Source organism: Triticum aestivum, chromosome 1A (genome assembly GCF_018294505.1).
Source record: "Triticum aestivum cultivar Chinese Spring chromosome 1A, IWGSC CS RefSeq v2.1, whole genome shotgun sequence".
NCBI lineage: Eukaryota > Viridiplantae > Streptophyta > Magnoliopsida > Poales > Poaceae > Triticum > Triticum aestivum.
In genome coordinates, this window is record NC_057794.1 from 511,576,210 (window position 1) to 511,590,382 (window position 14,173).

The following is a 14,173-nucleotide window of genomic DNA, read 5'->3' on the forward strand; positions in this document are numbered from 1 at the left end:
CTAAAACTGTCAAACACTCTGCTAACTCTGCCTCTCGTACTATCCTCATTCCTGGTCACACCTCATGGGCTCTACACCAGGGAGATGATGCGCATGTGTCTCTTGAGGAATCTGCCATTCTCCCCCGGGCTGCTACTTCCAAGGTTGTCATTAATGAGATTGATGCTGGCCTCGATCAGGATGTGCCGTCAGATGTGACCATTCCTACTAACACTAATGCTCTGAGCCTAACTGCTCCGGATGATGCAGTGCTTCCTCAGCTTCCCAATGCTATCACTGAAGCATCAACTGAAGCCACCAAGACTTTGATTGCTCCTCATGCGGTGGATCTGGGTGCAGGCACTTCAGTAGTCAGGAAAGGCAAAGCCAAAGCTCCAGCATCTGTGCTGGAGGTGCGTCGCAGCAATAGATCCAACAAATATGATGGGTTTAAGGTACCCTCTGTCTCTGACACTAAGCCAAAACCCTCTAAAGTTAAACCCCGAGTTGTACCCTCTGCTATTGATACTCCTATGGAGGTTGTTGATCACACAGTCAATCAGGGGGACTACATCCCGCCGCCTACTCCAATTCAGGTTCTGCAGCACATTGCAATTAGCAAGTGCGCCATCCCGCCAGCCGAGGTCTCTGAAGAAGCTCTCATGGCGGATTCTGCGGACGGCCCGCCCCAGGCTTGAAGTATCTGAAAGTGCCTGCTGAGAGGCTTACCTATTTTGCTTTATCCTTTCATGTCTTCTTTGTTGAATTGGAACATCCTATGCTGGAATGTACGTGGCTTAAACTCTGAACCTAAACTTTTAGCGCTATCTAATGCTATCGCTTCTAGTGGTTGTGCTATCATTTGTCTGCAAGAAACAAAAAAACCCACCATTGATAATATGTTCATTAAATCTTGCTGCTCGAAGAGATTTGACAAATTTGCTTACATACCTTCGAATGGGGCCTCGGGAGGGATCGTCACAATCTGGAATAGTGCCATCTTTACTGGCTCTATGATTCTGGAAGAAGATTTTGCGTTGGCCATTAAGTTTCGTTCCACACAGTCTTCCCAGGAATGGACGCTGGTGAATATTTATGGCCCATGCCAAGGGGATTCTAGAGTGACTTATACAAATTGGCTCCGACATCTTAATATTCCATCTAATGATGATTGGCTTTTATTGGGAGACTTTAATTACATACGTGGCCCCGACAACAGGAACAAGCCTGGAGGTAATCCAAATGACATGATCACTTTCAACGACATCATTCGATCGAATCAGCTAATTGAACTACCAATCAAGGGCAGGGCCTACACATGGAGCAATATGCAGATTGATCCACTGCTCGAACAGTTAGACCGGTTCCTCACTTCCAACAATTGGACATCTTCATACCCAAACACACTAGTGGTGCCCTTGGGAAAACCAGTTTCTGATCATATCCCGTGTGTGGTGAAAATTGAAACATCCATTCCACGCAGTAAAATTTTTAGGTTCGAATCTTATTGGACTGAACATCCTGGTTTCTTTGAGTTAGTCCAATCGGTCTGGTCAAGAACCTTCAAGCATACCTCCAATGCAGCCACTTTGCTAGCCAGAAAATTCAAAGCACTCAGATATGAGTTGAAGCGGTGGAGTAAAAAATTCTCTAAACTAACAGTGGCGATCGGCAATTCTAATCTTGCATTAGCCAATCTTGATGCTATTGAAAACATTAGAGCCCTCTCCACACCAGAGCAGAACTTCAGGACAATCCTGAAAAGGCACCTCCTTCGGTTGTTGGGCTATCAACGACAATACTGGCAAAAAAGATGCACTATCCGTTGGATCAAATTTGGAGACGAAGACCCTAAATTTCTGAAAGCTCTGGCATCGGAGAGATACAGACCAAACACAATACCAACACTAAAACTCTCGGATGGATCAGTCGTAGATGACCACGCGGGTAAAGAGGCAATCATTTATCATACATTTAAAGAGCGGTTGGGGAAATCAGGCGAATTCCAAATGAAATTCAACCTCCCTGATATCATCAAAAAAGTTGAGGGACTGGAGACACTTACTGTCCCCTTCACCAAGCAGGAGATAGATGTGATCGTTAACGAAATGCCGACCGACCGAGCTCCAGGACCAAATGGTTTCTCTGGTATCTTTATCAAAAAATGCTGGCATATTATTAAGAACGACTTCTATGATCTATGCAACCAGTTCTATGAGGGGACCCTAAATCTTGAAAGCATCAATGAGGGGTTTATTACACTCATTCCTAAGGTTCGCTCCCCAGAGAATGTCTCTGATTTTAGACCAATCACTTTGTTGAATTGTTGTCTTAAGATTCTCACAAAACTTCTTGCCAACCGACTACAAAAGCTCATTCTTAAAATCGTTCATCGAAACCAATATGGATTCCTAAAAGGCCGATCACTACAGGACTGTCTAGCCTGGGCGTTCAAATATATCCATCAGTGTCAAGCCTCCAAGGAAAAGATCATCCTCCTAAAACTGGATTTCGCAAAGGCCTTTGATACGATCGAACATGATGCTATGCTTATGATTATGCAGCATATGGGATTTGATGACAGATGGCTCAATTGGGTAAAATGCATTTTCTCCTCTGGCAAGTCAGCGGTGCTTCTAAATGGGGTCCCGGGTCGTCAATTCAACTGTAAATGTGGTGTTCGACAGGGTGACCCATTCTCTCCATTGATTTTTGTATTGGCGGCTGACCTCTTACAGGCCGCAATCAATGACGCTTTCAGACATGGCCAAATCCAGCTACCGTTCCCCAGAGAGAACCAACACGACTACCCTGTGATACAATACGCAGACGACACGCTCATTCTTCTTCCTGCATGCCCGGTCCAAGCCCTCACAATCAAAAACATTTTCACTGACTACGCTGACTCCATTGGGCTCAAGATAAACTTCCACAAGTCCACACTGATCCCAATTAAGTGTGAGGCTGCCTGCTACAATGAGCTCTCCAATATCTTTGGATGTAATGTTGGTTCCATGCCCTTCACTTACCTAGGGTTACCTCTCGGGACAACCAAGCCCTCAGTTCAAGATTTAATGCCGCTTGTTTGTACAATGGAACGTCGGATGTCAAGCACTCTGGCCTTGATGTCGTATGGATCCAGGCTATCTCTACTCAATACCATGATCACTTCACTAGTCATCTTTGCTTTGTGCACTCTCAGACTGCCACCAAAGATAATTGAACTGCTTGATAAACTGCGAAGGAAGTGTCTATGGACAAAGAAGACAGAACATGGGGACAAATGCAATTCCCTTGCGGCCTGGAGTATGGTGTGTAGACCAAAACAGTGTGGAGGCCTTGGTATAATCAACCTACGCATACAAAGCGATGCCCTACTTCTCAAATATCTGCATAAATTCTACAACAAGCACGATGTACCTTGGGTGGAGCTTGTGTGGTCCACATACTATACAAACAAAATCCCCCATGCCATGGAACCATGCGGATCATTCTGGTGGAGAGATGTTCTCAAGCTCACCCCGATTTACAGAGGGATTTCTAAAGCCATTGTGCATGATGGAGCTACAGTGCTCATGTGGAAAGACCTGTGGCTCGACGCCACTCTCGATGAAAAGTACCAGCGCGCCTTCTCCTTTGCAAAAAATGAAGATATTTTGGTCAAGGATTTCCTGGGATCCACATCTCTGCATGAAATGTTTCACCTCCCACTATCAGTCCAAGCAATGCAAGAAATCCGTGATCTTCAGCAAGAGGTGAGGCATGTTGGCAACGCTACTGATCCGACCCCACACGATAACTGGACTTACTATTGGGGCTTAGTGGATTTTAAGGCCATCAAATACTACAAATTCTATTTTCGAGAGTTGCATGCACATCAATCATACAAGTGGCTCTGGGAGGCCAGGTCAACGCTCAAAATTAAGGTCTTTGGGTGGCTTCTTCTCTCTGACCGCTTAAACACACGTAACATGCTAAAGAGGAGACACTACAATATTGGGGACGATTACAACTGCCTTCTTTGTGATCAGCAAATTGAAGAGACTGTCGAACACATGATCTTCCAGTGCCCCTTTAGCCAACGATGTTGGTCCATTCTAGGGATAACTTGGCAGCAAACTGGTTCAAGGCTTCGATGGATCAGCATGGCAGCTCATGATTGGAGCAGTCCCATGTTCATGGATGTTTTCCTTCAAGCGGCTTGGAGCATTTGGAAAGAGAGGAATAACAAACATTTCAGAAGCATCCCACCAACTATTCTATCATGGCTCCAACGTTTCAAACATGACTTTGCCCTGCTCCAACATAGAACCAGAGAAGATGTGAGAGACTTTATTCTCTCCTTTGTAATTAGCTTAGAACCCCCTTGATTGCCACCACCATATAAATTAGTAGTAGCCCTAGCCTCCACAGGTGGAGGTAAGGCGCCAGGTAAAAACGCCATGTACATTGTACCCTGTTTTTGAGTAATACAAACACAGTGGGAGCCTCTCCCACTGTCCAATTCCTCAAAAAAACACTTAGCAAGAATCATCTCCCAAGATAGTTGATGAGCGTGTGCAAATAAGTGGACTCCCATATGCCTCCGCAATTAGTTCTATCATGTAGGCTATGATATGTACACGATCAGATGTTTATTATGTGCTAAGTGTTAGTAGAAGGTTCCAAAGTGATCCAGGATTGGCTCATTGGGCAGCTATTAAAAATATTCTTAAGTATCTCAGAAGGATGAAGGACATTCTTCTTGCCTATGGAGGGTATGAATAGCTCGTTGTAAGTGGTTACACTAACAATAGCTTCATCACTGATATAGATGACTATAAATATCAATCGCGCTATGTTTTCACTCTTAATGGTGGTGCAGTGGTTTGGAAAAGTTCCAAGCAGAGCATTGTTGCAGATTCTATGGCGGAAGCAGAATATATTGCGGCTTCAGAAGGTTTGAAGGAGGCAGTCTCGATCAAGAAGTTCGTTGAAGAGATTGGTGTGGTACCAAGTGTGTTGAATCCAAAGGAGCTCTATTGTTATAATAGTGGTGTCGTTACCCAAGCAAAGGAACCAAGGTCCCACATGAAGACCAGGGTTGTCAAACGCAGGTATCACATCATCCGACAGCATAGAAATGTTTTGTGAAAGTACTCAAGATTCACAATGGTTTGAATATGTTAGACCTGATGATGAAGCCTCTATGATGACCAAAACATGAGTAACATCGAATAGCCATTAGTGTTAGAGAATCTATGTAACTAGATTATTCGCTCTAGGGTTAGTGAGAGTCTGTTGGAAATATGCCCTAGAGGTAATTATATTTGTATTATTTATGTCCACATTTCTAATTAAGAGTTTATATTCTATGCTATACTTGCTTTGATTCTTGAATATGCGATTCGGAGGAAACACATATGCATGTGTAGAATAATAAACAGTAAAATCTGATTCCTAGTCTTGCCCCTAGGACTAGTTCAAGTGTTATGTTATGATCATGTTTTCTTGGTCATAGGTATTTTGTTAAGAGTAGTGAGGATACAAATACAACTTTGATAGTATGATGATAGAAGAATGATCATATTGAATTGATCCAACTTGATTGTTATTCTTTGAGATGTAATCTCACAAGTCTATTGATATAACAAGGAGAGGTAACGTATACTTTAGTTCATAGGACCATGGGAGTATCGTAGTCACTTCATACCAGACAATACACTTTGGGGTTTCTCAAACATCTTCTGTAACATGGTGATCATAACGACAACTTTTAGGTTCATCGAAAAGTGTGAAAAGGGGCTAGATAGCTCAAGAGTGGGATTTGCTCCTCCGACGATGGAGGGATATTCTTAGGCTCGTTCTTCTGCTCGATGGATCGTTCGTGAACAGTTCACGGAACTTCATCAGTGATCTACATCAACTCTTCTTATGATGTAACTCTAAGTTGGTAACAATCCAATCTAAACATCCAATGCATCTTCATAGTGTTCCTGGATTGTGATGATAGGGCAATTTTTTAGTTTTCTACTATGTTTCCTAGCAGATAGTGGGGTGATGGTGTTCTCTCAGGGTTGGCGAGCGCGCGACTTGGCGAGCATGTCGGCGGAGATAGGTTGGCAACTGCATGATTTTGCGAACTAGTGGACGTTCAATTCCAGTGGGGTGAACTTGTCTGTTCTGCATGTCGTTCGATGTCCCCACCTTGGTCTTCAATCCTATGCAAACACTTTGTTGTACCGCAAATGTTTGGAGAAAAACTTTGGCATGCTCAAAATGCTCCTGGCCTGAATGATCATCTAGGAGTTTGATGTCGTTCACTGCCCCATTGCAACCATAAGGTTTATGGTGGGGTGTGAAACATTGCGGAATTGGTGGGCACAACTCCATGTATTGCTGCATTGCTCGGGCCTGGGCGACAAGTTTGGTCGCATCTTCAGATAACACATTATGTTCTGCCTACTCTGGACTAACCTGATGGAGGCTACGGTTGGGCCTTCTTTTCTAAGAGGCGCCCGCGCTCTTGTTGCTGGTGCAAGTGCAGGTGCTACATCTTCTTACGACTAGCTTCTAGCTTTTTGGAGGCGTTGTTGGTATTCGGTATCGGTGTCATGCGTGTTGCCAGTGCGCCCTCATCAAAAGCATCATCTTTAGAGTTCGCGATGTTATCAACCATGTGGCACCCCGGCTCAGAGCAACCGGTTTACCTTACATTGCCAGCCCAGAGATCTAGTCTTCTGGCAACACACAACAACTTGATACAAAAAACAATCGCTTTATTGATGCTAGGAGAAACATAGGTTCGATATTACATCAGGTAGCGAGGCCCAGCGGCACACACGGTGCGGCTGAACAGTACATACATTATTTAATGAACATGAAGGGGGCCTTGATCACAACAACTACGCGGCAGTGGAACGACGACGACGCAGAACTCCATAGCACATGGACACCGATGTGGACATGTCCTATACATGGGAAGCACCCCAATCCAATAAGACTTTCCTGAAATCTGGCATGACACGCCAGGTCAGTATATTGAATGTACTTGCAAGCTCACAACAAGTAAAAGCATAATGGCAAACAATAACATGATGATTAAGTAGGTTAAATGCAAGGCTATGCAGACTACTCATGAAGTGAACATGCTTGTGTACCCAGTCCCTCGGACTCTCTTACCAAATGGGTTACCTCATAACAACCATCAACAATACGGTGATCACTCCTGGATCACAAACGAAACCAACTATTTGGTTCCCACAGCAACAACCATCTTCATGGTCTCAACCATCTCATCACATAACAAGTGCCAACCATATAACTTTAGTGTGCATGATTAACTTATTCATGTTGATCCATGGTGTGACTTACTTACGAGCTATGTCCATAACCGAGGGTGTGGCTATCGATAGATTTAATATACACTCTGCAGAGGTTAGTACATTGTACCCACACCACGGAACCCATGGCCTCCAACTCCCATTCGGGTGGACCAACAGCATTACGACAAAACCAACCCATTTCCATGACACTCTCTCGGCCACTCCGACATACTCCCCTCTGGGCTAAGCCATGGGTGGCCCCGATGCCAACCCGTGGCATCCAACGGCCACCGTCATGATAAAAACATCAAAGGTCCCAAATGGGGACATGGTACCAAAACAACAACGGGCACACAAGGTTATGTCTGCTTACCGGGCCAGGGTACCACACGCCCATAACCTTCCTTTGTTGGAGGCACCGACCAGAGGCATGACAACGGACCGAATAAGGGCCTTCCCATAAAGGCAAATGGGGGTGCATCGGGAAGCTCGATTCGGTGGCACCATGACTCGATCAACAATTATGTTCAAGTTGAATTATCATCAGGTTTAACTTGAAATAAAATAACTCGAGCCAAAGTATGCCATGAACATCCAACCATATGACATGCAACTATATTCACATATCACTGAGATGAAATGGATCAACCTCAAAGAATCATGAAGCACTACTGATCATGTGAAGGTACTGGTTAAACTCCATCATTTTTAGTTATGACTTTAGCATGGTGAGAATATAAATATTAGCCATCGTATGGAAATAATACCGAGCATTATCAACCATAGTCATATTATCAAAGTATCTCTATTGCACTAAACTAGTCCATGCACTCAAGTACCACAACAAGCTAAACACTTCTATAATAACAAATGCAATAACTTAAGCAATATTATATAAATGATTTAATGCATGAATAAAGCATATTCAAGTTGGAAAATCATAGTTATTGAAATGACACTATGCGAATATTTGTGGTGGCTTGCCTTAGCACAGAGGAGGGTCACACTCCTCCTGGTTCTCCTCAAGGCAAGATTCTCCCTCTGAAAATAATTAAAACAACAAAGAAAATATTAAAAACAACTCTGAAATTCACCAGAAATTCTAGACAGTAAGGAAAAATCTCAAATTCTGTGTGCTGCTAGAGAATTCCAATGCAAAACATTTCAAAAAGAATCAACTCATTTGGACATATGGTTTAGGAGTTAGAGCTAGTCAAAGTTGTTGTTAGAATGAATTTAAATTTGAATAAAAGAAAGACGGGGGGTGACGTCAGAGACTTATTCAGAGAATACACCTCCACTCGTACCGCTTCGGGCGCAAGTGGAGAAGCTGACAGTGGGCCCTGCCTATTGGGTTTTGAGGAGAGGAGGAGAGAAACAGGGGACGACGGCGCTTCACCGGGGCTCTCTCCGGCGAGCAGGGGTCGGCCGGCGATTTGAGAGGGAGGGATGGGTAGAGGAGGCTCTGGCGCACCTGCCTATATCCGTAGCTTGGCGAGGGGTGGCTGGAGTAGCTCGGAAATGACATCTCCAATGGCGGCTGCGGACAGAGTTCGCCGGAGATGAGGAAGACAGCAAAGGTGGGCGGTTCCAGGGGCTCCAACAGGGTCAGCTAGCACCAGTGGATCTCCAGGGAGTCGCCGGAGAAGAAGATGGAACTCCAGGGGCACTGGAGAGGTGGGGAGCAGCATAGGGGATTGCTGGCGAGCTCGGGTCGTGGACGGCGTCCAAAGGCCTGCCCGGCCGAATTGCGGCTTATCCGCTATGTTGTGGTGGTTGTATGAGTGGGTTGAGATGCTCGGAGAGGCCAGGGGGGAACTCAATTTATAGGCAAAGGGGATGGGGGTCTCGGCTCCGCCGGAGGGCTCTGGAAGTGGCGCACGGTGACGAGGAGCACCAAAGGGAGGTGGAGAAGAGGTTAGGGTTCACGCGGCCACTATGGAAGCTCGAGGACGAGCATAGGGCGTGAGTGAGGACGGGGACACAGGCATGGGCGCACCATGCGCGTGGCCGCGACATGTCCGTGCTCGCTGCAGCGGCTTCGGCATCGGCGAGCTGCAGGGAGAGGTCAAGGGTGATGCATCGAAGCTGGTGGCGCGGTGCGGCAGTCGCAGGCGAGCACTACGACGGGCACGCACTGAACAGGGGCTCAGGCACAGCGCAGAGCGCGCCGAATGCATGCCAGTGCCCGTGTCCACATGCGGTCACCACACGAACTATGCCAACACGATGCCCAGGAGATGCCAGGCCTTGGCTAGTGTGTTGTCCATGCAATGTTTGGTCTATGAGAAGAGATGGCACATTGCCAGGCCGACCGGATTGAACAAGAGCTCAGCAACAAGTTTCTGGACATAAACTTGTGCACTGTGTTTGGAGGGGTTCTAGAAGGAGTTTAGGGCTAATCTCTTGGGGTTAAAGTTTTCTTAGGAAGGTAATGAAGCTCAAGAAAAATCAGCTTCATTGGATCAAGGAATAATACACTTACTTTGTAAAGTGCATTTTCAGGGTAGAATACAAATGATTTTCCCTAGCAAAATTTGGTCACATGACCATATGATATTTTTGCATAGGGTGATGAGGCACTTTATAAAGGATGTGTGAGAATTTTCTTAGATTTTTCTTAGAAAGAAATAGAGGGGTTGCTTTGGAAGGGAAGTGGAAATATTCCACTTTCAAGAGGAAAATGAATATTTTCTTTATAAGATAAATATTCCAAAGCATTTTGATGATGAATGGGAGATCAAGAGAAGTTGTGAGAGGTGAGAGGGTCACTTGGGTGAAAATCAAAACAATGCCCAAGTGCAAGTCCAAATGAATTAACTTAAAAATCCAACTCAAAGAAAAGGCAGATGAAAAGTATGATGGCAAAAATAAACCAGAAAAAAACAAGGTGTCACATTGACTCCCAAGGACGGCAAGGTGTTGGTATCAATTCAGGGAAACTGCCATCGCTTTCCTCTTCCTTCGGCTCATGCTCGTGGCAAAAGTCCATGGTGGCAATGTTGTGGGAGGCTGGTGGGCTTATGAAGATCAGCTCTGGCTCTTGCATCCAACAATGTTCTAGGTTGCAGAGATCGAGCTCATCACCCCTGTCGGCAATATATCTAGATTCTCGAAGAATAGAAGCTGGACTGCCGCATAAGTGTCGATGGTATTAATCTGGCCACCGAGTTTGTGATTAAGTTCATTGCAACAAAGGTGAAGATATGGCTGTTGGGGAACGCGGTAATTTCAAAAAAAATCTACAATCACGCAAGATCTATCTATGTGATACATAGCAAAGATAGGGGAGAGTGTGTCCACATACCCTAGTAGACCGAAAGTGGAAGCGCTAGTTAACGCGATTGATGTAGTCGAACATCTTCGCGATCCAACCGATTCAAGTACCGAACGTACGGCACCTCCGCGTTCAGCACACGTTTAGCTCGATGACGTACCTTGTACTCTTGATCCAGTTGAGGCCGAGGGAGAGTTTCCTCAGCGCGATGGCGTGGTGGTGGTGATGATGAAGTTACCAGCACAGGGCTTCGCCTAAGCACTACGACGATACGACCGAGGTGTGTAACTTTGGAGGGGCCACCGCACACGGCAAAAAGATCAACTTGGGTGTTCTATGGTGCCCCCTGTCCCCGTATATAAAGGAGCAAGGGGAGGCCTGCTGTCCCTCCTAGGGCGCGCCCTACAAGGGAGTCCTACTAGGACTACTAGTCGTAGTAGGATTCCACCAAGAGGGAGAGAGGGGCAAGGAAAGAGAGGGAGAGGGAGAAGGAAAGGGGGGAGTCGCCCCCCCCCTTCCCTAGTCCAATTTCGACCCAAAGGGGGAGGGGAAAGCGGCCTGCCCTAGCCGCCCCTTTCTCTCTCCACCAAGGCCCATGTGGCCCAATAGTTCCCCCGGGGGGTTTCGGTAACCCTCCAGCACTCCGGTTTTATCCGAAACTTCTCCGGAACACTTCCGGTGTCCGAATATAGCCGTCCAATATATCAATATTTATGTCTTGACCATTTCGAAACTCCTCTTCATGTCCGTGATCTCATCCGGGACTCCAAACAAACTTCGGTTATCAAAACACATAACTCATAATACAAATAGTCATCGAACGTTAAGCGTGCAGAACCTACAGGTTCGAGAACTATGTAGACATGACCGAGACACATCTCCGGTCAATAACCAATAGCGGAACCTGGATGCTCATATTGGCTCCTACATATTCCACGAAGATCTTTATCGGTCAAACCGCATAACAACATATGTTGTTCCCTTTGTCATCGGTATGTTACTTGCCCTAGATTGGATCGTCGGTATCATCATACCTAGTTCAATCTCGTTACCGTCAAGTCTCTTTACTCGTTCTGTAATACTTCATCATGTAACTAACTCATTAGTCACAATGCTTGCAAGGCTTATAGTGATGAGCATTACCGAGAGGGCCCAGAGATACTCTCCAAAACACAGAGTGACAAATCCTAATCTCGATCTATGCCAACCCAAGAAACATCTTCGGAGACACCTGTAGAGCACCTTTATAATCACCCATTTACGTTGTGACGTTTGATAGCACACAAAGTGTTCTTCCAGTATTTGGGAGTTGCATAATCTCATAGTCTGAGGAACTTGTATAAGTCATGAAGAAAGCAGTAGCAATGAAACTGTAACGATCATAATGCTAAGCTAACAGATGGGTCATGTCCATCACATCATTCTCCTAATGATGTGATCCCGTTCATCAAATGACAACACATGTCTATGGTTAGGAAACATAACCATCTTTGATTAACGAGCTAGTCAAGTAGAGGCATACTAGGGACAATATGTTTTGTCTATGTATTCACATATTTACTAAGTTTCCGGTTAATACAATTCTAGCATGAATAATAAACATTTATCATGAAATAAGGAAATAAATAATAACTTTATTATTGCCTCTAGGGCATATTTCCTTCAGCCTCCCACTTGCACTAGTGTCAATAATCTAGATTACATAGTATGATTCTAACACCCATGGAGCTTTGGTGTTGATCATGTTTTGCTCGTGGAAGAGGCTTAGTCAACGGGTCTGCAACATTTAGATCCATATGTATCTTGCAAATCTCTATGTATCCCTCTGGCACTTGATGACAGATGGAATTGAAGCGTCTCTTGATGTGCTTGGTTCTCTTGTGCAATCTGGATTCCTTTGCCAAGGCAATTGCAGCAGTATTGTCACAAAAGATTTTCAATCAACCCGATGCACTAGGTATGACACCTAATCGGATATGAAATCCTTCATCCATACTCCTTCATTTACTGCTTCCGAAGCAGCAATGTACTCCGCTTCACACGTAGATCCCGCCACGATGCTTTGCTTGGAACTGCACCAACTGACAGCTCATCCATTCAATAAAAATACATATCTAGTTTCTAACTTAGAGTCATATGGATCAGTGTCAAAACTTGCATCGACATAACTGTTTATGGTGAGCTATTTTTCACCTCCATGAACGAGAATCATATCCTTAGTCCTTTTCAGGTATTTCAGGATGTTCTTGACCGCTGTCCAGTGCTCCACTCCGGGATTACTTTGGTACCTCCCTGTTATGCTTATAGCGAGGCACACAGGTCTAGTGCACAACATTCCATACATGATAGAACCTATGGCTGAAGCATAGGGAATGACTTTTATTTTCTCTCTATCTTCTGCAGTGGTCGGGCATTGAGTCTGACTCAACTTCACACCTTGTAAGACAGGCAAGAACCCTTTCTTTGACTGGTCCATTTTGAACTTCTTCAAAACTTTATCAAGGTATGTGCTTTATGAAAGTCCAATTAAGCATATTGATCTATCTCTATAGATCTTGATGCCCAATATGTAAGCAGCTTCACCGAGGTCTTTCATGGAAAAATTCTTATTCGGGTATCGCTTTATGCTATCCAGAAATTCTATATTATTTCTAATCAACAATATGTCATCCACATATAATATTAGAAATGCTACAGAGTTCCCACTCACTTTCTTGTGAATACAGGCTTCTCCAAAAGTCTGTATAAAACCATATGCTTTGATCACACTATCAAAGCGTTTATTCCAACTCCGAGAGGCTTGCACCAGTCCATAAATGGATCGCTGGAGCTTCTCCTTCTCTGACCGACTCTACAAATTCACCAACATGGAGAAGCCCAGCGACATCGACCCCATGCTGGAGCTGTAGTACATGATGCGGCTCAAGAGCAAGTGTGCCATCGTCAACGAAAACACCACCCTTGTGGACATGGACCCTGGCAGCTTTAAGACCTTCGACACCGACTACTTCAAGTTAGTGAGCAAGAGGAGGGGCCTATTCCACTCCGACGGCACCCTCCTCACCGACCCCTTCACCCGCGCCTACGTCCAGCACCATGCTACCGGCGCCTTCAAGGACGAGTTCTTTGCCAACTTCGCCGCCTCCATGATCAAGATGGGCAACGCCAACCCGCTCACCGGAAGCCAAGGTGAGATCAGGAAGAAGTGTAGCATGGTCAACCATTAAACCACCGACGAAGTACAAGGCTGTTTTTATTTGTGACAATCTTTTTTCCTTGTAAATTACTGTAAGATTGTTATAGCTCCTTTCTCTCCCAAATCTTTTTCTTTCATTGATTTATTATTTCATTACAACCATGTTAGTTCCTTGTACACACGACGAACACTTTGGTATTGCCACCTCCGACGTGTCGTCCATTGTCATCTGGAGATTATTCATGTCACTTTTACTAGTTTTGTCTAAGTTTGTCTTTGTTTTATTTTAGATTGTTACATAATGTTTTGTTGTGTTTTTTGTTTTACCTCAGAGAATATCATAATGTTTCACATGTACAAGTAAAAAAGAAGAGTTATTGTCAGATTATCTTTATTTATTTATTTGGGGTAGGATGG

The 14,173-nt window shown here is 44.7% G+C and overlaps 1 pseudogene; it reads left to right on the forward strand.

Annotated features, from left to right (window-relative positions):
• The first annotated feature begins 13,376 nt into the window (after positions 1–13,376).
• On the forward strand, positions 13,377–13,787 carry LOC123040721 (peroxidase 1-like; annotated as a pseudogene).
• Positions 13,788–14,173: the final 386 nt, after the last annotated feature.